Genomic DNA, 22,084 nt, shown 5'->3' on the forward strand with positions numbered 1-22,084 from the left:
TTTAGACAGTCGATGATGAAGTCATTGAATCTGACGCGGTTGTTGGTACCAACATGCTTCATCATTTTTGGATTGAGACCCCTCTTAAAACTGGCTATTCTTTTAGCATCTGTGTCAACCATGTCGGGAGCATAGCGACACAAGTTGTTGAAGGCATGCAGGTATTGCGTCATGGTTTTGGTGCCCTGGTTCAACACTAGAAACTCTCCCAACTTTATCTCGGTCAGTCCTGGTGGAATATAGGCTCCACGGAAGGCCTCAGCAAACTCTCTCTAAGAAATCTGAGCATTTGGAGGGAAGGTGGTGCGATGGTGCTTCCACCACATTCCCGCCGGTCCTTGCAATTGAAGTGCAGCATACTCCGTTTTTAGAACCTCAGTCATCCTCAACACAAGGAATTTATCTTCCATCGTGTTGATCCATTCCTCAGCATCGAGTGGCTCTGTTGCTTCCTTGAATACTGGCGGCCTGGTGTCCATGAAATCTTTGAAGCTGCTATATTGGTTCACTCCCATGCCACCACCTTGATTGTTACCACGTTGAACGTTGTTGGCGATGGTTCGAAGAAGATCCTCCATGTTCTTCTGAGATTGTTCCGCGTTGCGCTGACTCCTGAGCAGCCGTGCGAGGAACATCTCGGGGGTAAACGGGGGAGGAGGTGGTAAATGTGGTTCATGGGGAGGTTCATTGTTGTTGCTGTGGTTTCCACCACCACCACCAGTCCCCGCACCGTTAGCACCAGGCTCAGTGGCCTCATACGTGGTTTGGCGAGTGTTTGTCATCTGCATATTTCAGCAACAAGTAACGATTGAGTGAAGCTATAATAATTGTGAGTGAAGGAAAAATTATGCCATACTGAATTTACCGGAGAGAATACATTCATGCAATAAAACAGAGGCACAACAATCGCATCCCAATTAAAACAACAGCACTTAATCGAATTACTTCAACGGCAAACATCGCGTCCATACAATTAAATTGCCAGCATACATACACTGGACTTTTTATGTGTTCAGATATCGCATTCGAAAATCAGTTCCAACCACATGCCAAGTCTCATATGTTCGAAGCAACATACAATAGGTTACATGCCAACAAAAGAAAGGTCATCGCGGCAGAACCTAGATACTAGCGCAAGGCAACTAGCCTACTCCTCGGGGCCATCGTCGGGATCGGAGACGTCACCATCGCCCCCAGGTGAAACTGCAGGCTCGTCCTCGTTGTCGTTGTCGACATCCATGCCAGCGGCATCTAGTGGAGCATATGGGCCAACCCCATTGTAGAGCACGTGAAACTCCTCATGCAAGTAGCTGTTGTATTCCTCTAGCTCATCGACTCTCTGTAGCAAAAGGTTTCTTGCGTTCCAGGCTTCATTCCTTTCTTGAACCAACTGTCCAATCATGCGGTCTGCATTATTGTTGGCTTGAGTCAATGTATGCACTCGCTGCATAGCTCTATCACCTCTCTCAACCACCTGATCTCGCTGTAAGTTCATATCAGCCAACTACTCCTGCAAGCTAGCTATAACACGTGCCTATCTCTTCTTCTGCTTTTTCCCTTTTAGCTTATCCTCACTACGCAAGCCAGTCAAAGTCCAATAGGTACTCTCGAGACCCTCATACACTCTGATGGCGGCGAACATAGCACTCATTGCCTGGTTGTCGCTAGCCTGTCCTTCAGCTGGACCTCTGACCAATGCACTTCCCTGAGGCTGAACCCAAATGGCATCATGAGGATCATCCCTAGGAAAAGTACCAGCTAGAGCTACTGCAAGCTCACTGGGAAATCTGCTCATAATGTCCCTGATGACACAGAAGGCTGCTCCCTCTGCACCTCAGCTGGAGTGCGACCCTCAAACTCCAAATGCCAACCATCCCAATCTAGAGCATCACCGAGAGCAGGAACCGTGATCTCCACCACTGCAAGTCCATCCTCTGCTAACAGGCTCTCATTCTAAGAGTACACCGACTCTTGACCCTCTAGGTACCCCACATCATGGAGCACTCTCCAAAGCAAAGTTGGCATGCCAAACTCGCTTAAGAAGGTGTCCGTGGTGCGGTGCTCCCTCAGGGCCAACGGACGTCGGGGTGCTCTTCCTCCGGTGGACTTACGGGCGGTCTGCTTCGTGCGGGCCATCTGTAGCAAAAGTTCTTTTATTACCTTGGGGAAACATATTTTAGGTGATACAACTTTTATCAAAATGAGATAATCAATTTATAAAGGGAGGAATGCATGAGATGAATGAAATGCACAAGTAACATGATGTATGTACGTGCCGTACGTTCTCACAAACTTAGGAAATAAATAATTTCTAACGACGAATTCGGTGGCATACAACGATCTCTCAATATGTAGCTAATACGTTCTACATGATAGCGTTGTTATGTACCTACAGAAGATCCATTTCAGCCCAATTCCCAATGAATGCATAAAAAGCAAAAACTTTTATCTACATGCTCTACACGAATCCCCAGATACGTGTACAATGGTAGTAACTATCCGAACCATCGTCCTATTGACGGCATCACCTCCACAGACGGAAGACCCATACATGAGATACCTTTGTAAAACATGCGTAGAACATGTAATTACTCTAGCATCATATAAGCATTCACCCTAGATCGGCAGTGTATCCGATCATGCTCTCACAACTCACACTTACCGAGGCGTAGAGGCAAATGATCCATTCATTACCACTCAAACAAGTGGCACTCATACAATAGCATGCCGTATGAGCGACGAAAGAGAAATATGATGCAAGAATCCCAGTCAGTACTTAATTAAGCCACCTAAAGTCCTTAACTAGGCATAAAGGATATGATCACTAGCACACTTTATATTTTGAAAATCACGTTTTCCAAATGCCTTTTTGTTTTAAATACACTTATGAACAGTAACATGCTAAACCATGCTCTAATACCAGCTGTAACAGAACCGACCAATTATACAAAATTAAGTAAGAAAATCATCCGCCAGAGCAGACGATTTAGCAAACTTAAGCCCGTATAACCCGGTAGTCCGTGAAATCACGAAGGATTTCAAACCAACTTCTATTCCAGCCAAGATCGTAATAAGTTTAGCGGTCACCATCACATATTGCATAAAAGTTCACAATCACAGGTACATCAGAGTTTCAACATAGTTATTACAACACCAGTTCGAATAAAAGTAGCGGAAGTCATTTGTTCAAACCACACACACTCACGTGGAGTTTAAATATAGTGCCCGCGAATGATCATCTCCAACAAAAGCATCAGATGAGATGTAAGGAATGACCATGCCTATGGTCCTAAGCATCACCCATCGCAGGATAAAGGCAGTTGATATAGTAGCCATAATACATCTGCCCATCTGCAACAAGTGGAAATAAAACCCTAAGTACGAGAAGGTACTCAGCTAGACTTACCCGACATAACCAAAAATAAATGACACCAAGGATTATGAAGGGCTTTATAGTAGGGTAGCTGACTCATTTGCAAAAAGAAGCATTTTTAGCATTTCAAGAACCTTTCAAAAAGCATTATTGCCAAGTTCATTATTATTAACCTGTCGACTAGATTTGCACCTATACTAGAGTAAACATGTGATTAAGCAGATAATGATAACCAATTATCATTAAACAACTTCCATACTGTCATATTCATTAGAACTGTCCAAGTGTTCCATAACATTTACTATGATAAAGTAACTCAAGTCAAGTGCTCACTATCTAGGAGCGATGGCGATTCGAATTGATTCCTAACCAGCTGGTGATTTATTCCTTACACAAACCTCACTCACCCGCTAAAGTGAGATATTGATCACTGAGTCAACTTTCCAGGAATCTCGAGTTTGCCAGGAACCACATGTACCCGGGGGCCGACCGACTGCACTTTGGTCTTATCATCCCGCCCCCGTGTCCTACCACACCTGCTCCGGCACAGTGCGTTGCGGGCAATCTACTCGGCCCGAAAAATCTCCCAGCTTCACGGTCGGAAGATACTTTATCCGGCCAGCTAAATGTAAGGCATGCGTTCAACATGACTCGACACCCAACAACGGTCGGTCCTTAATCGACACAGACGAAAAGCACTACAGTCTAAAACTCTGCAAGTCTCCGTCCAGTCTCAACTTCATTTAACACTTAGTTATACCATGACTTCATAGTCATCCAAACAGATCCAGGTAACCACCTATAGCTCACAGGTGACAGGAAATCACCTGACTTCTACCGGTCTAAGCCAACTAACCATTGACTGACTGCGGATACCAGGGTAACAAGGATATAGTATAACAAAGGTAAACAAGGTATAATGCAGCAACGGTTGCAAACAACTCCTGAACATAATACATCAATTAAAGTAAAGCATTTAATTAACAATTGCAAACCAGGAGAAAAATGCTCCAGGGCTTGCCTCTCTTGAAGGAGCTCGGACGGTGATCGGGGCACTCTGGAAGTTCCTCAACGTCCTCCTCGTCGGCTTCTGGCACTTCCTGCGGCTACACCTCAAACTGCTCCTTGGGCTCCTCGGGTATGACGACTGGGTTCTCGGTTTGCGATCCTGTATGATACAATGTGCGTAAGTGCTTATGCAATCGGTGCATAGGATGAGATGAATACAATGGATATGTTGGAATGCAAGGTAGTCAACATCATCCAAGAAAATATACTACAAGCACATGTCATCTACTGCATTCTCTTCTACTACTAATATGTTAATTCAACACATTTTATTAAATGCTTTAAAGATACACCAAAACTTTACTAATTTTTTAAACACACACATGAAGCAACACCTAATTAAACCCTAATTAATAATAGGTTTGAATAGCAACCGCTATTTTTCTTGCTTAGAAAAATCTTAGAAAATTACTACAACATAGTATTACCCTAAGAAGTGTATCATCAGATTTTCATGATATTTGAGTGAGTGGATTAGCCTACACAAAAATAACAAGCTATGGCATGATTTTGTACATGAAAATACTTTGTACCGTGAAAAATGTCAAACAACAGAGTTAGTATTTTTCCTATGTTCTTCATAGCATACAATGACTATACAAAAATTATCACATGCATGTTTTATACAAAGTTTGCTCTCTAGCAAAAATAACAAAAATCAGCTATTAAAGGTACTTGAACTACACCTAAAAATTTTCTCATAGCACATGCATGAAACATATTTTTCCTAGGAAATACATGACATAAGAAGATTAACAAACTGGGAATCATATTTTTCCAAAGCCTATAGATTTTTCTACATATTTTTCAAGTTATCAGCAATATTCATGATTAAATAAAGTTCTACAGAAAAGTATTTCAAAAATGTCATGCAAAAATTTTCCCAAGTAGATCTAATGATAAGAAACCTAGACAAATTTATTTTAACAAATTTGGAGCAAATTTGAGTACCCAAACATTTTTCAAACCATTTTAAATTTCAAATAATAAAGAATAAATGGAAAACAATTCGTTTAAACGTTACTGGGCCAGCCCGAACGACTTAGGTGGCCCACGACTGTGCGCGCACATGGCCCAGAATGGCGCAGCCCAGCTCTGGCTTCCTCTCAGCAGCGACGACTGGCAAATGGGACCCGCACGTCAGCGAGAGAAAACAGGGGACGGAGGGAGACGATGGCGCGGCAGCCGCGAAATTCGCCGACTGCGAGTTCTCCAGTGAACCCGACGGCACCGGCGTGCTCCCCACAACTATGCGCACCCATCCATACCTTCATTTCAACCTCTACCGTACCCTAGCAACGACGGCGTTAGCAACGGCGGGCGGCAGCGAGATCGCTACGGCGCTCCGGCGACGACGAACTCCCATTGTCACAAACAAGCTTGGTACAAGCTTCACGAGACTACTACGGAGCTACCCAAGCAACTAGAAGCAGACAGAAGAGTCCCTAGCTGCCCCAACCACAGCAGCCTCAACTCCGGTGAGGACACACGCATGGCGGCGGTGGCGGGAACGGACAATGCGCCCTTACCAAAACTCAGACGGTGCAGCCAAGGGGTGGAGGAGGTAGAAGAGAACAAGGCGGCACTACGATGAAGATGTAGTGAGCAATTTTGTGACGGCGAGCAAGAGCGAGCTCGTTGGAGTTGTTGCGGCTGCTGCTGTGGAGCTGCGAGCGAGCGGAGAAGGTGAAGGAAAATGAAAAACGAGCGGCTGAACTGGTCGGGCAGGCGCGCGGGGCTTAAGGCGAGGCTAGTGGTGCCAGAACGGCCGCGGCGCGTGGCCTATGCGAGCAGAAGACCGGCGACGCGCGGCGGGCAAGCCCTGACGTGGTTGGGGGCGTGGCGCGGCGACAGGCGCTGCGCACGGCGCTGGGCTAGGCCGAGCGAGTCAAGGCGCACGAGCGGCGGGCGCTGCTGGGCCAACTCGCGAGGTGGGCTGGCGCGTTGGGCGGGCGAGGCGCGTGGCTGGCGGGGACGCGGGCCAGGCCGGCTTCGGCCGTGGGCCGAAAACGAGGCAGCGGCCCACAAATGAGAAAAATCCTTTTTCAAATATATTTTCAAGAAATTTTTAAATGCCATCTTTCAAATATTATTTTGAGCAAGAAAATGACATCTTTTGAAAATGTACCAAAAATAAAAGTTGACTAGAATTTAATTCTCTACAACTTTGCTGTTATGACCAAAGCCAAATTCTTTCTAGATTTTGAATTATAAATTCAAAGTCAATGTTTAACTCCAAACCCTAATTTTTGGGAAATTACTTTTGAAGCCAAAATTTTAATTAGTTTGAATACAAACATTGCTCCAAAAATTGAACTATAGATTGCTAGATGATTTACAATGATAGCCAAACAAGTTCTACTAACCTAGCAAGCAAAAATTCAGGGCAAAACAATTCTAACCAAGGTATGCAACATTCAGGTTTCACACATGTTTCAAATGTTTCAAAACAATGTTTCAGTTGTTATTCACATGATTAGGCATGTATGATTTGGATGCTTGATGATGCATGATATGCGTGATTTGCAGTGCCTAAATGTAGGCATAACACTGGGGTGTTACAGTTTCCAAGAGAGAGGATACCCATATTTGAGTTGTGTATCTGAGACAACCCAAAATAGGTCTCCCATATAGGTACTTTGTTGTAGGCTGATTTTAAGTCTTTCACTACCCATTTTGGGTTTGAGTCTCCTTATTGGAGATAGTCTTAGGAGATTTAGATTAGGTGTCGGGTTCATGAACCCGGGGTCCCTCGGGGACTGGCTTCTGCGTCAAGGCTCGGCCCAAGAGTCTAAAAATAACAGGACAAAGGAACGGTCTAGCAACTGACCGGAAAGCCAGGCCTAAGAAGAACAACGCCCGCTCATCAGCTACTTCGGTCCACCTCTCCGACCGGAGCGCTCAATTCGGCCTTCAGCCGCCTTTGGACGGCCTCTCCGATCAGAAGGCCTGTCCCGAGCCCTACTTCCGACTCCAACCCAATGTCCCTCCGACCGGGGCTCGTAGGAACCCTGCTCACCGCTCTTCTCCGACCGGCGCACTCAGAGCCAACTAGAGCCATTCGACCAGGGACGCCCGCTCGGTAGGAACCAGAAGACGTGCAGAGAAAGGCAAGGCAAGGCTCACAAGTCAAAACCACTGTATCAGGGACCACACCCTGCACAGAACAGTACTCTGCAGCCACCTAACACAAATAGTATTGTAGGCGCCGGCATCTCCCTCTATAGTATTATAGGGGCCGCTAAAACTCCCATACGGTAAGACCCTCCGCGTGTCTCTGGACATAGCGGTATGGGCACCAGGATTTACCGTACTGGGTGAACATAGCGTGACTCCTCACATGCCTCTAGGCATCAAACAATATTTGCAGCCAGGTATTGACGTCAACCATCCCTGAAAAAGGCAGCACGACCTCCCGTGTGCATCTAACATTCTACAGCGACAACAACAGTGTTGTAGGCGCCTACCACTATCTTGTACCCGCCGGTGTGGGCAACAAGGCTCGACAGCATACGTACCCTCACCCTCTCACTTGTAAAGTCACCCCCTTCATCTATAAAAGAGGGTGTGCTTTCTCCAACAAAGAGGACCGACAGATTCCAATAGGCCAGAGTTCCTTAGATCGATATCTCACAACCATAGAACCACCAGGTTCAGACCCCAAGCATCCGCTTGAACACTTAGCTTATAGCGAAGTTCCTGTCACTCTCGGCCTTTCCGACCGGAGCCAACCGGACCTCTTGTACACCCCCTCTTTCTTCTTCTCGTTTGTAACCCTACTACAAACTTCGAACACCTGGGCTCAGGAATAAAGTCACCGACCGACCCTGACTGGACATAGGGCACGTTGCCCGAACCAGTATAAATCATGTGTCATTGAATGCTAGGTCACCTCCGATCACAACGTACAACAAAACTATAAATATTCACTAGTTAGTCACTTTCTGCACCGACATTAGGTATCATGTTTATTGAACTAAAATGGTAAGGAGGGATCAAGGAGAGAGAGAGAAAAGGGTATTTTGACCGTTTTTGTGTGGCATTTTTCTGTTTGTATTCTTTCACCATTTAATTTACTAATGAGGAGTGCTAGATTTCCGTCGATTGTTTTTTCTGAGTTTTATCTATCGAATTTTGGGTGTTTGATCTGTTTGAAGATTCTGGCTCCGTTCACGTGCCCTTAAACCCGGCTTGACCCGCTTCTTTTTTCATCCGAAACAGTGTTTTCCTCTTACAAATTTCTCTAGATTCATCCAGATTTCTTTAGATTTCTCTAAAATTCCTCCAAACGAACGGGCCTCTGTGGCCTTTTTCGGATGTGAACTCTACTAAGAGATCAGCAAACTGGAGATTTGAAACCCGCAAACCCATTTTTTCGAAATCCGCACCCATTATGTCAACTATCTCTTTTCCCGATCACCTGCACGGCTACATTGTATTTCTGAGTTCTGATGGAAGCAACAACATGAGCCCTCTTTGGTGCAGCTCCGGGCGGCTCCGGCTCCCTCTGTTGTGACACTGTTCACACCCTGTGCGGATACTGTTCATCAGAGCCAATTTTCTCTCTTCGTTTCCTCTCTCAGAGCCGTTCTGAGAAGGAGAAGCTTGTTTTTGGACTCCTCCGGCTCTGGCTACTGTGTCGCTACAGTGTAGGAGCCGGAGCACGCGGGAGTCCAGCCAAACGAGGCCTAAGTTGACACCCGTGTATATTGTACTATTCTATGTGTGTCTGTTAATAGATGTTGGGTTTGGGAAACCCGTTATGGGTTGTTGATCTGTTTATGTTTAATTTGACAGATTTCTCTATGTAGTGTCTGTCAGTTTTTTGGGTGAGCTGTCTTCTTTTGATTGGCCAAAAATCTCACAGATTTTGACACAATAAATCTATCAGCTGATAGCTAGATGGTCCCTTTATTAATATTTAGCATAGTCACAGAACCAGAGATAAACGAAGGCTTCGAATTAAAATCGTGAGGACAAAATCATAAATTTAGAAAATTAAGAATAAAATTATAATTACACTTTAGTCATAGGGTAGAAACGTCAAATTCCCATGAAGAAAATATCAGCCTAATCAAGAGATTAACATACTACTAGCAATTTTCTGAGGCGACGTATAAGATGTAAACTAACTAATCTGTATAAAGTTGAAACTATCAATCAGAACTACTAGATTCTGATCTAATGAATAAGATGAGAGGTAGAATTTTTTTTTACGCTTAAATCCCCACCCATTATTTTTTTTACGCTTAAATTCTCTCACCTCATTCATTGGATCGACGTCCTAATCGGAAGTTTGCACAAATCGATGGGTTTCCACGTGATTTACCATTTTCTAAACCTCGCACCAGTCCCCAAGCCCGGGGTCCAATCCAACCAAGGGCAGCAGCATGCCGCCGCCGGCGCCGCTGACGGACGACCTCATCGAGGAGATCCTGATCCGCATCCCGCCCAACGATCCCGCGAGCCTCTTCTACGCCGCCTTGGTCTGCAAGCCCTGGTACCGCGTCGCCTCCGATCCTGGCTTCCGCCGCAGGTTCTGCGCTCGCCACCACCAAGCGCCCCCTCCCATTCTGGGCGTTCTCTGCAACATCTCAGGCCACGCCGGCACTTCCCGCTTCATTCCCACGTCCTCCCTCCGCTTCCGCCAGCCTCTCCCTGACCGCCGCCGCTGGCTCGTGCTCGACTCCCGCCACGGCCGCGTCCTCCTTACTAACTGGGACCGGGAGCGCGGGCCCGTCGATGACCCCCTCGTCATCTGGGATCCCATCACTGGCGACCACCTGAAGCTGCCTGAACTGCCGAGGCAACAGGAGTGGACCAGCTGGAATGCGGCGGTGCTCTGCGCCGCTGGGGGTTGTGACCACCTCAACTGCCGCCGTGGACCCTTCCTCGTGGCTGTGGTGGGCTGCGGTCACGGGGTGCTCTTCGGCCTCGTCTACTCATCGGAGGCTGGCTACTGGAGCCTGCCCACCAATTCTGTTGACCATGCCGATGTGGACTACTTGGCGTGCGCTGCCCTTGTGGGGAATGCGCTTTACTTCAAGTCTGAGATATGCATCCAAGCATTCAGGTCCAAAATCATCAAGTATGATTTGAGCACATGGAAAATGTCTGCATTCTACCTGCCTTACGAAATGAGCTTATGGTCAACTTTTACCATTGATCTACCACTGTCCCGTCTTGAACATGGGCCACGCATTGTGCTTATGGCCACAGAGGACGATGCTAGGCTTGGATTTGGTGCCGTGCGTGACTCCAAACTTTATCTTTGGTAATGGGAGGCCGTTAGTGGTAGTGTTGGAGATGCGGGATGGGCACAAAGCAAAGTCATTGATCTCCAGACACTACTCCCTGCTGATGCCAACTCCATCTCTACTGAATTGGTTGGCTTTGCGGATGGCATTGCACTCTTCTTTGTGCAGACTGTGGATGGCCTATTCAGTATTGATCTGAAATCTGGCCAGGTGAAGAAGGTATACAATGGCGGTGACATAGACAGTGTAGTTCCCTACATGGCCTTCTGCACTTCAGGTACATCACTGGTTGGTTCATGCTTTGCTATATTTCACAAATTGCCATATTTCAGTTAGTAAGGCATAAATATGAATCATGGTGTATATGTGCCTGCAAAGCATAATCTTGAAAATAGATATATATGCCTAGTAATTTATCAGGTTCTGATTTTAAATATATGATTTTCAGGACAAGGTAATTAGTTCATTTTCTAACTAATTAGCCTATCTTAAATATCATATTTAAATGGACAGTACATAACTACATATTCTGGATTGATTATGCTTTCTCTATGATTGGTCAAAATTTGGCATTAGCCAAGATGATATCCACGGGGGAGAAACAAAAAAGTCATTAACTATATGAGTATTTCAAGATTTCCCACTCCTTATCTACCGACAGGGTCCAAGGGCCACAGGGGGGGGGGGGGGGGGTACACTACATGATGCCTAGGACTTTATTCGTCTATTCTACATATTCCGGCAATTAGCCCCAGTGCCTGTTTTCAACCGTGTATTCCCTAGTGATCTGGCAGTGTCACTGATCAACTTAGAAATGCAGATGATGATATTCCTACACATTTTTTCTAAACTTTGAATGTATGCTTGGTTATTTTGTGCAAATGTGGCTGTGGTAATACACTAGTGCTATTTGGCCAGCCAGTAGCGGCTTTGATAAAAGGGTTGCATCCTGGTTTTCTGATTTAAATGTCATCAGCATTGTGGTTTTACAGTCATCCAAACACATATTATTACATTATCACCAGAAATTTTAAGCTACCAAAGCCCAAAGGTTGTGCTTGTCACTTCATGAAACACAGATCCACCTCTTGCTATGATCTCTATTTAACTTATACCTATATAATTATTCGACCTCCTAGTGAAGCAGAAGATTCTGGACTCCAGAGTTTTAGTGGCCTAGACTGGCCTTGATATCTTCCTCTCAGCTAAACAGGTCCATCAGCTTCATTTCAGTATATGCTTGCACGTTATCTTCCACTTTATGAATCTCTTCTCCTGCTCTCTCAGTCAGGTTCGTTTGTGTTTCTCATATTTGACTGGGACGTGGATGATATACTTGTGCTGGGCTATTTGGATACATCACAATGCCACCATCTTCATTAACGATTAATGGGCACTTAACTCTATCCCTGTTATGATGCCATTAGTAGTGCGGTGGCAAGGTGTCTAGTTGTGGTGCTGCCAACCAGGGTTCGAACCCTGGGTCTCACAAAAAAAAGGGGTCTCACTAGGTTACGTCACTTCCAGCGTGTCGCTTGGTAGTCCGGTCTCTGGTCCCCTTTCTCGGTCTTGTGTTGAAATGTTGGAACTTAGGGACCTGAGGGAGTAGGAGTGGGAGATGTGAGGCCTGGGCTTGAAACCCCGGCGATGAACTGGTGGCGCCGTGCTCGGCGCCTGGCTGGAAGCTCGATGACAATGGAAGACCGTGAACAGTAACGTCCGAGGGCCCAAGGTGAGATAAACTCAATCTCAGGCTTATCTTTATTCCTCTTGATTGTTTGACACTTATAACCAACTCAATAACCAACCTCTCCTAAATCTAAGGGCTAACAACTTAACTTAGTCCAACTGAAATATCTCTCCTCCTAACTAATCTCCTATTGAACCGGCTGGAGCCCAGCCTGGCTCCCACGCCTAGTTCTGGCTGCCGCACCTCTGGTGCAAGGCCCAACTCCCTAGCCAGTCGTCTTGTTTCGACGGTGGTATACCCTTCCTACCATAACATCACTCCCCCCCTTGATGAACAGCTCGTCCTCGAGCTGGAAGGCGGGGAACTCAGCACGGAACTCGTCCAGCGGCTCCCAGGTGGCTTCATCTTCAGGCAAGGCCGCCCATTGGATCAACACATGCCAAACGCCCCGCCGAAGCTGGGCACACAGAGCACGTGCCGATTGCTGGAGGCGACGGCCGTGGCGCAGTGGAGGAAGGGCCGGGGGCATTGCTGGAGGGGTCCCTCGGAACGGCTTGAGGACACTAACATGAAAGACGTTGTGGACGCGCGCTCCCTCTGGCAGCAATAGCCGGTATGCGACCTCACCAATGCGCTCGGCCACCTGGAACGGGCCAGCGAACCGCGGGCTGAGCTTGCCCCGCGGTCCTGGCAGTAGCGACTACACCGGCCGATGAAGAATGCGGAGCCACACCCAATCACCCACTGCAAACTCCAAGGGGCGATGGTGGCCGTCGTAGTAGCGCTTAGCATACTCTTGGGCTTGGAGAAGGCGTTCACGCACCTCTGCCAGGAAGGTGTCGCGATCCTGGAGAAGCGCGTCGACTGTGCTGGTGCGTGCTGTACCTGCAGTATAGGGAATTAAGGCAGGCGGAGGCCGGCCGTAAACAACTTGAAACGGCGAAGTCCGCAAGGAAGTGTGGTAGGACGTGTTGTAGCAGTATTCTGCCCAGGGAAGCCACTCCAACCAAGCACGGCGACGGTCGCCGGTGATGCAGCGCAAATACATGGCAATGGTCTTGTTGACTGCTTCGGACTGGCCATCAGTTTGTGGGTGGAACGCTGTACTTAGGCGAAGCTTGACCCCTGCGAACTTGAATAGATCCCGCCACACATTGCCAGTGAACACGGGGTCCCGATCGCTGACAATGGAGTTGGGGAACCCGTGCAGGCGAACGATGGCCTCGAAGAATGCCTTGGCGACCGAAGCCGCGTTATACAGATGACTGAGCGCGATGAAGTGTGCATGCTTGGAGAATCGATCGACCACCGTTAAGATGACGCTCTTGCCATTAACACGCGGCAGTCCTTCGATGAAGTCGAGCGAGATGTCAGACCACACCTGTGATGGCACCTCCAGGGGCTGCAGCAACCCCGCCGGCCGAAGGGAGTCGACCTTGTTCTTCTGGCAGACGTCGCAGGCTTGCACAAAGTCGCGCACCTGTGCCCGATCACCCTCAACATAGAACTGGGCACGCAAGCGGTGGAGAGTCTTCTGAACACCCTCATGCCCAACCGAGTGGGCAAGCTCCAGCACAGCGGGCAGTAGGGCCGACTGCACCGGGACGAAGACGCGGGTGCCGTGGAGGATGAGACCGTCCACGACGCGCCAAGGGGCGCCGCGGTCAGCGACTATGGAGTCCCGCAGTGCGCGCAGGGCTGTGTCCTCCTGGAGCTCACTGCGGAGGTTGTCGAAGAGGGCGAAGGATGGTCCGGACAAGGCGTGAAGATGATCAGCAGCCTCGTCACGCCGGGACAGCGCGTCGGCCACCACATTCAGGCGCCCCGGCCGAAATTCGACGGCGAAGTCGTAGCCGAACAGCTTGGAAACCCACTGATGTTGAGGCATGGTGGAGAGGCGCTGGTCAAGAAGGAATTTGAGCGCATAGTGATCCGTGCGCACGACGAAGCGATGCCCCCAAAGATATGGCCTCCAGTGCCGAACAGCTTGTACCAATCCAAAGAGTTCCCGCTCGTACGCAGCGAGCTTCATGTGTCTTGGCGAGAACGACCTGCTGAAGAATGCGATAGCGCCCGTGCCCTGGTGCAGTACAGTGCCAAAACCTGATCCAGACGCATCGTAGTCCACCGTGAAGGGTAACTCAAGTCCGGCAATTGGAGAACCGGAGCCGCAGTCAGTGCTTGTTTCAACGCCGTGAATGCTGATGCTGCCGCCTCAGACCACAGAAAGGCGTCCTTGCGCAGGAGCTGCGTGAGAGGCACAGCGATGGCTCCAAAATCCTTGATGAAGCGGCGGTAGTAGCCCGCTAAGCCGAGGAAGCCCCGGAGACCCCGCGCTGAGGGCGGCTGAGGCCACGACGTCACCGCCTCCACCTTTGATGGGTCCATGGCCACCCCACCAGCGGAGATGACGTGGCCCAGGTATGCGACGGAGGGTGCGGCGAACGAACACTTGCTGCGCTTGATGCGCAACTGCTGTTCCCGCAACACTGTGAGGACGGCCTTGACATGCTGGAGGTGCGACGTCCACGAAGGGCTGTAGATTAGAATGTCATCGAAGAAAACCAAGATGAACTTACGGAGGTAGGGCCGAAGGACCGTGTTCATGAGGCTCTGGAATGTCGCCGGCGCATTGGTCAGGCCGAAGGGCATGACCAAAAATTCGAAGTGGCCATGATGTGTGCGGAAGGCCATCTTCTCAACATCATCCGCGTGCATCCAGACTTGATGGTAGCCCGAACGGAGATCCAATTTGGTGAAGAATTTGGCGCCTTTGAGTTCATCCAGGAGCTCCTCTACCACTGGAATGGGGAACTTGTCCTTGACTGTTTTGTCGTTGAGGGCGCGGTAATCCACACAAAAGCGCCAAGAGGAGTCTGGCTTCTTGACCAGCAACACCGGTGCTGAAAATGCCGACGTACTTGGCCGAATTATTCCCTGGGACAGCATAGCAGCACACTGTGACTCGAGCTCCTCTTTCTGGAGCTGTGGGTATATGTAGGGGCGAACTGCTACCGGCACCGTGTTGGGTTGCAGGTGTATGCGGTGATCACAGGCACGGACCGGTGGCAAGCCCTTGGGTTCAGCGAAGAGGTCTTCGAAAGACTGCAGTAAGCGCTCCATCAGAGCTGGCCCATCTTGGCGAAGGGCATGGAGGCGCTGAGTTGATTGGACATCATGCCGTGTCGAGCCGATGCCGCGCCAGAACACGCGGCGACCTTCGTGTGAAAACGCCATACACAAATCATCGAAGTCCCAGAGGATGGGTCCCAACATCCTTAGAAAAGTGACGCCGAGGACCATGTCGTAGCCGTCAATTGGGATGGAGTAGCAGTCAATGGAGAAGTGTTCGTCGGCAATGCGAATGGCGACGTCCTTCGCGAGGCCACGGCAGGTCACGCGGTCACCGTTGGCGACGATGACCCCAGCACCCGGGCTGGGATGGAACTGAAGGCCCACGCGTTGGGCGACGTCGCCGCGCACAAAATTATGCGTGGACCCCGAATCCAAGAGCGCCACAAACTGCTCATTGCCAATCTGTATGTAGAGCTGCATGGTGTCCTCCGTCCGAATGCCCGTAATGGCGTTGAGCGAGATCATGGGGGCATCGGGGTTGAAGGGCGGCTGGGGCGTTGCTGCAGGTGCAGCTGGGTCCTCATCAGCGTCGTCTGGTTCCTCGACAAGGTAGTCTGATGCCTCCAGATAAAAGAGTCGGGCGCACTTGTGTCCACGGACGTACTGCTCATCGCAGTTGTAGCATAGCCCCTGTTTGCGGCGTTCCGCCGCTCCTCAGGTGACAGCCGTTTGAATGGCCTTGTATTGACTGCTGGCGCGGAGGTAAGTGCTGGAGCAGTCCCCGCAGTGCGGCGAGGCGGGCGGGCTGACGGCGTTGGCAGGGCGAGCGGTGCAGGCATATTCCGCCGCTCATACGCGCGTGCCAGCCGCATGGCCCGCTGGAGATCTTGCGGGTCGTGGAGCTCGACGTCGACGCGAATGTGGTCCGGAAGGCCCCCGGTGAACAGCTGAGCTTGCTGATATGGCAAGAGGCGACCGGCGTGCGCCATGCACGCCTAAAACGCATCCAGGTACGCATCCACCGATGATGTGAATGGTAGGCGTGCTAGGTCCGCCAAGTGATTGGTATTGAGCGGGGGTCCGAAGCGTTGATGACACAGGCGCTTGAACTCTTCCCACTCGGGTCGGCCGGCGTCGCGTTCCAGAACTGTGTACCACATCTGGGCTGTGCCGGTGAGGTGGTAGGACGCGAGCCAGACCCAATCCGCGTGACGAGTCTGCTGGCCGCGGAAAAACTGCTCACACTTGAGCAGCCAGCCGAGCGGATCCTCCTTGCCGTCATAGGTGGGGAAGGACAGCTTATGGTAACGGGGGACAGCAGGGCTTTCCGGCTCCGGCGGCAGATGAGGTAGTGGCAGCGGCATGTGTATCGCGGCCGAAGGAGGCGGTGCAGCAACCCCTGCTCCTTGCATGATGGACGACAGGGAAGGCACGGGTGACGGCGAGTGTGGAAAAGCAATCTGGGTGATGGCAACACCCGTAAATGGCGGCTGCGGCGGCAGAGACAGGGCACCGGCGATGGTGACTCCCGTGGTGGCCACTGGTGGTGCGGGAATCGGGAACTCCAAGATGGCTGGGCCCGACGCCGGCAACGCCGGAATTCCGCCGTAACCCGGCAGTCCGTAATGGAATAGCGGCTGCCCTGAAGACGAGGGCTGGCGCTCCACCGCAGCTAGACGCAAGGAGAGATCCCCCATCTGGCGTTGCATCGCGTAGATGGCTGTTGTCAAGGCATTGAATGCCTCGGTGGACGATGCTGGGGTCGCGGATGGTGGGCTGAGCAGCGACGCTGTGGTTGCAACAAGTGGAGCGGAGGTGGTGAACACAGGGAATGCAGAGGTGGTAGAGGCAGCGGTGGCAGCGGCGGTGGTTGGAGCGACGGCAGTGGCGGACGGCCCAGGACCAGACATGGCTGATACCAGGTTGTTGGAACTTAGGGACCTGAGGGAGTAGGAATGGGAGATGTGAGGCCTGGGCTTGAAACCCCGGCGACGAACTGGTGGCGCCATGCTCGGCGCCTGGCTGGAAGCTCGATGACAATGGAAGACCGTGAACAGTAACGCCCGAGGGCCCAAGGTGAGATAAACTCAATCTCAGGCTTATCTTTATTCCTCTTGATTGTTTGACACTTATAACCAACTCAATAACCAACCTCTCCTAAATCTAAGGGCTAACAACTTAACTTAACAGAGTCCAACTGAAATATCTCTCCTCCTAACTAATCTCCTATTGAACCGGCTGGAGCCCAGCCTGGCTCCCACGCCTGGTTCTGGCTGCCGCACCTCTGGTGCAAGGCCCAACTCCCTAGCCAGTCGTCTTGTTTCGACGGTGGTATACCCTTCCTACCATAACATGAAATCTGCTTCTTAATGCAATGCCTCTGTGGAGGTTTTCCCCCCCAGGTGTTGAGTTCAATCTCTATCCCTTTATCTTGGGAAACTCAAGGATTATTTTGCACTGTCCAGATTTCAAAGGGCTAAACCTTCCTTCAAAATTGCTATGTTTAACTGACTGAGACGCTTAGTAGTTTGTGGTAGGAATTGATGCTATACATTATCTCTCTTATCCTGCTTGTGCATAGACACTGTTTATTCTCCCTTTTCCATAGAAATGCAGGAAGGGTCTCCCCTCCTGTTTCGTCACACAATAAAACATTAATCTTCCACTTTTGCACCATGCCTAGAAGTCTCCTTTTCAGTATCTTTGTACTTGACCAAATCAATCCTAAAAACAAGCACATTTCTTATCTTCCACCCATAACACAGCATAGAATCTGGTGATTATTTGTTCTATTCTATACTTGCAATCAGTTATAGATTTCCACAGTCTATCATCTCGCACTTGGCATCTCTTATCCCAAGAAGCTAAAAAGACAGATTGAGGTCTTTAACACTAGGAATACCAACAATTATTCTTATTTTTTTGTTATTCTTTTTTTTCGTACTTAAGTGGATAGTTTGCTAGGTGATGCTTGTGCTTACACTCCCGATTGTCCTTTAAGAAATGAATCATTTTGAGTATTGGTATCAACAATAGCCCTAAAACATAAAAGACAGGCCAGTAGGACAATTGACCCATCAACATTTGGTCAAAATTTTGCCTCACTAATCTATTCTTCTGTAAAGTTCTTCACTATTATCTTTTCTTCTAGATTAGTCACCTTATCTTCCCTATTCTAGAAATCAAAAGCAATATGAATATTAATCCTAGGATCAAAATAAAACAATTATTTATAGTACTTCCCGAGAAGTTATAGTTAGTTTCTTCCACAGAGCCATCAGGACCTTCTACCCTAGCGATCATTTCTTCCTTCTCCTGTTGTCTTTGTGGTTTTGTTCCTTCATTCCCTAAGTTGTTCAAGTTCTGAAGATATATTTTTTTTCTATTTTTCTTGAATCAGATCAGAGGTTCTAATTGGAAAAAAAAAACAAAGATGCCCGATCGCTGTAATGTAGTGTTCTTTTTCTTCTTATTGGCAGCATTAATAATAGTGCTGGAAGTTTTTTTTATAGATCTCAATAGTTTCAGTTTCTGGACATTATTCCAAATCTTTTGTCACTATGATATAAACCCCACTTTACAATCTGCCAAGGGGTAGTTTTAGAACAAACATTAAAGGTGTATGGTCACTCCCCATCCCCTGAAAAATCTTCTATGGAGGAAAAAGGATATTTACTCTCCCAGGAAGTAGAAACAAAGACTTGAGCTATGGTAACTGCTGGAATTCTCATTGGGCTTGGGCTAACCCTAGAAGGGTAGCAATGTATATTAGTCATACATGGGCCTCATGGGCCTAATACACTCATACTCTCATACTCCAACACCCCCCCGCAGTCTGAACTACCGTCGCAGCGGAGTTACAGACTGGACATGAAGGCACACACACGAGCCCCCCCACAGACGCAACTAGCCACCAATGATGTTGAGGCTGGAGCGAAACTCGGTGAAGGTCGGTGACGGGAGGCCCTTGGTGAAGATGTCGGCAAACTGGGAGGTGGTCGGGACGTGTAGGACCCGAACATCGCCGATGGCAACCCGATCACGGACAAAGTGTAGGTCGATCTCCACATGCTTGGTCCGTTGGTGCTGCACGGGGTTGGTGGAGAGGTACACCGCACTGACGTTGTCGCAGTAGACCAGCGTGCTCCGGGAGAAAGGGCTGTGGAGCTCGGCAAGGAGCTGTCGGAGCCAGGAGGCCTCAGCCACGCCGTTAGCGACAGCTCGGTACTCCGCCTCGGCACTGGATCGGGAGACCACCGGCTGGCGCTTGGACGACCAGGACACCAGGTTGCCGCCCAGAAAGACAGCGTAGCCGGAGGTAGAGCGCCGAGTGTCCGGACACCCGGCCCAGTCGGCGTCAGTGTAGACGACGAGCTCGGTGGAGGAAGACCGCTGAAGGAGTAAGCCGTAGTCGACAGTGCCGCGGAGGTAACGGAGGAGGCGCTTGAGCGCAGTGAGGTGAGGCTCTCGGGGATCATGCATGTGAAGGCATATCTGCTGCACTGCATAGGTGATGTCTGGCCTGGTGAAGGTGAGGTACTGAAGGGCACCTGCAAGACTCCGGTAAGCAGTGGGGTCTGCCACGGTGGTGCCCACGGCCTCTGACAGCTTGCCCTGTGTGTCAACTGGAGTAGAGCAGGGCTTGCAGTTAGTCATCCCAGCACGCTCCAGGATATCAAGAGTGTACTGCCGCTGGTGAAGGAGAAGGCCGGTGGGGCGAGGCTCAACAGTGACCCCGAGGAAGTGGTGGAGCACACCAAGATCCTTCATAGCAAACTCCTGCTGAAGAGAGGCGATGACACGGCTGAGTAAGGACGGGCTGGAGGCTGTGAGGACAATATCATCAACGTAGAGCAGCAGATAGGCAGTATCAGCGCCATGGTGATAGATAAACAGGGACGTATCCGACTTGGCCTCCACAAACCCCAGTGTCAGCAGGAAAGCAGCAAACCGAGAGTACCATGCCCGGGGGGCCTGCTTGAGGCCGTAGAGAGACTTGTTGAGCCGGCAGACCATGTCCGGACGAGAAGAGTCAACAAACCCCGCTGGCTGGCTGCAGTAGACTGTCTCGGTGAGAGTCCCGTGGAGAAAAGCATTCTTGACGTCCAGCTGATGCACAGGCCAAGAGCGACTGAGAGCCAGGGAGAGCACTGTGCGTACGGTGGCCGGCTTCACCACGGGGCTGAAAGTCTCATCATAATCGACTCCAGGGCGCTGAGTGAAACCCCGAAGAACCCAGCGAGCCTTGTACCTCTCAAGGGTACCATCAGCCCGCCGCTTGTGTGTCCAGATCCACTTGCCGGTGACGACGTTGGATCCGGGTGGACGGGGCACCAGATCCCATGTCTGGTTGACGAGGAGAGCTGCGTACTCCTCTTCCATCGCGCGGCGCCAATGAGGGTCCGACAAGGCGTCGCGAAAGGAAGAGGGTACAGGAGAGATCTGCGGGTCGTCGGGCATCGTCGCGAGAGCCCGGGGCCGCAGGGTACCAGCCGCGTGACGCGTCACCATAGGGTGAACATGCCGCGGGTGTCGGTGAAGGAGTTGCGGGTGGTACACCGGCGACGCGACACGGGCAGCCTGAGGCGGCGGCGGCGGTGTAGGGGTCGCCGGCGGAGAAGGAGCCACCGGTGGTGTAGGCGTCACCAGTGGAGAGGTGGACCCCGGTGGTGTCGGAGGCAGCGTTGCCGCCGGCACACGGCGCTGGTAGACGTGCACCGGCTGGGCGAAACGCGCAGGAGGTGCGACAGGCGGCGTCCCCGGACCCGCTGCGGATGGAGGGGCAGGGGCAGCTCCGGAGGGCGACGCCTCTGGACCCGGGCAGGGCGCAGGGCCAGGGGCGTCACTGGTGGGCGGCGAGCGGGGGCACGGGCCCGGCGAGGGGCACGGGGAAGCAGTACCTGCAGGAGACAGCGGTAAAAGCGGCTGGACCACCGTGTCAGTGGGAAACAGAGAGAAGGGGTCAGGATCGGGGGTGGGAGATGGTGTGGTGGTGGTGGAGAAGGGGAAGACAGACTCATCAAACACCACGTGGCGAGAGATGAGGACCCGACGGGAGGTGAGGTCAAAGCACCGGTACCCCTTGTGATCCGGGGAGTACCCAAGGAAGACACACAGAGCGGAACGGGGAGCCAGCTTGTGGGGAGCGGTGGCAGTGGTGTTAGGGTAACACGCACACCCGAAGACACGAAGGTGGTCATACCGAGGAGGGGTACCGAAGAGAGCGTGGTGTGGTGTGGGAGCCGGGCAGGCAGCGGAAGGAAGGCGGTTAAGGAGATAGGTGGAGGTGTGCAGACTCTCGGCCCAGAAGCGAGCAGGAAGCGACGCCTGGAGCAGAAGGGTGCGCATGGTGTCGTTCGTGGTGCGAATCATGCGCTCGGCCTTGCCGTTCTGGGAGGAGGTATACGGGCAAGACATGCGCAACTGGACACCGTGAGAGAGGAAGAAGGCACGGGAGGTGCCGTTATCGAACTCACGGCCATTGTCACACTGGACGACCTTGATGGTAAGGCCGAACTGAGTAGACACCCAGGCGAAAAAGTGGAGAAGAGTGGTGAAGGTATCCGACTTTGCACGCAAGGGGAAAGTCCACGAGTAATGCGAGAAATCGTCAACCACCAC

Source organism: Miscanthus floridulus, unplaced genomic scaffold (genome assembly GCF_019320115.1).
Source record: "Miscanthus floridulus cultivar M001 unplaced genomic scaffold, ASM1932011v1 fs_504_4, whole genome shotgun sequence".
In the NCBI taxonomy this organism is placed as follows: domain Eukaryota; kingdom Viridiplantae; phylum Streptophyta; class Magnoliopsida; order Poales; family Poaceae; genus Miscanthus; species Miscanthus floridulus.